The 1,446-nt window shown below is 33.3% G+C and overlaps 1 protein-coding gene across 1 annotated transcript in view; it reads left to right on the top strand.

Annotated features, from left to right (window-relative positions):
- The first annotated feature begins 850 nt into the window (after positions 1-850).
- Positions 851-1,446, top strand: part of LOC144962614 (acetyl-coenzyme A synthetase, cytoplasmic-like) — a 33,586-nt gene continuing 32,990 nt past the window's right edge. Inside the window, exon 1 of the mRNA XM_078895705.1 lies at positions 851-992. The gene's annotated coding sequence lies outside the window, so the exon portion shown is untranslated. The remainder of the gene's footprint in view (positions 993-1,446) is intronic.

The raw sequence follows: 1,446 nt of genomic DNA, 5'->3' as shown, positions 1-1,446 counted from the left end.
AGAGAGAGAGAGAGCGAATGGAGCGAATTATTATTATTTAAAATATTTACCACAATGTTTGAGACAGTCTACATTAATGTTTCAGGCTTAATTTGCCATCGTCAGGACTGACTGACTGTGTGTGTGTGTGTGTGTGTGTGTGTGTGTGTGTGTGTGTATATATTTATATATAGTGAGGAAAGTTGGCAAGTGTATAAAAATATAGTTTTAATAAAATATTAATGAATTGCCTTTTCGGGGCCAAAAAGAGTAATGAGTGGCATAATTTATCTTCAAATAAGGGCTGTTTTCCTTTCATGAAATTGATAAATAGAATCGAATTGCCATTAAAAGAATCGCGACAAAATGGTATAGAACAGTAAAGTTTGCTGCCCCAAACGTAAACAAAGGTCGAGAAGCACGTGGCAAACCACATGTTCCTGTCTTGACAGCTCACGTTCCAATGTAAATAATAGAAAAAAATAACCTTTAAAATTTGGCTGTTAGGTGGCAAAAGAAACACATATTCATAAATACTCGATCATGCATCAAATAATGTCTAGATATGGATATTTTATGGAACAAAAGGTAAAATTTTCTAAAATTTATCAAAAGTTACAGTCTATCTATTTTTAGACCAGAGCAAATTATTGCGCTGGTGTGAACAAAACGAGAATTATTCGGAGCCTGATTTTCATAATAATTTAGCCTTATATTATTATTTCTGCAACTGTTAGATTTTATGTAAACATATTTTCAATACTGAAAGTGTATTGCCTACAACCAAGGCTACCACACACTCAGGCAGCTTCCCTCGCGTATTGCTGACTGCCGTATAGGCCATCCGGTATTGCGTGTTCATTACGTGGCTGTATGTGTGTGTGTAGCGCGAGATTCAATATGCTATTCATTCAACAGTTCCATGCTTATCGTGTTGCGTCTGTTTGTTTTAAACAATTAAAGTTTAATTCATGGATTACCATCATAGATGTGGATTATAATATTGTGTTCAAGTACAAGTCTTCAAACCACTTCGGATTAGTTCTACATTAATACTTTGTTCGATTTATTTATTAATTGTAAACAGGAATAATGGCATTGTGATTCGTTCGCTTGTTTCACTAGGCCAAGGCATTCTTTATGAACAGTAATGGCGTAGTGCTTATGATTATGTGTCGGCTCAAGATTTGATTGACCAGTGTGTTGCTTTGTTTCAGTTTTAAATTGGTTCTCTCGTATAGATTATTGGACATACATCGAATTATTTGTTTTTAAAAAGTTTTAAATAACTAATAATAACAAATCCACTTTTCAAGTCATGGCTATTCAGATATATTTCTTTATCCTCATCTATATCCTTATCCAGACTTGGGGATGATATCTAGTGATAGAAGTAATATAATAGTATAAGATATTACAATATCTTAACAGCTTGTGGATCATTGTTTAATAAATTCTTTCATTGAA

This window comes from Berghia stephanieae, chromosome 1 (assembly GCF_034508935.2).
Source record: "Berghia stephanieae isolate SIO BIC M18660-M18661 chromosome 1, UCSD_Bste_1.3, whole genome shotgun sequence".
Classification (NCBI taxonomy): Eukaryota; Metazoa; Mollusca; class Gastropoda; order Nudibranchia; family Aeolidiidae; genus Berghia; species Berghia stephanieae.
Note: the sequence above shows the minus strand (reverse complement) of the source record. Positions and strands in the feature narration are given on the sequence as shown.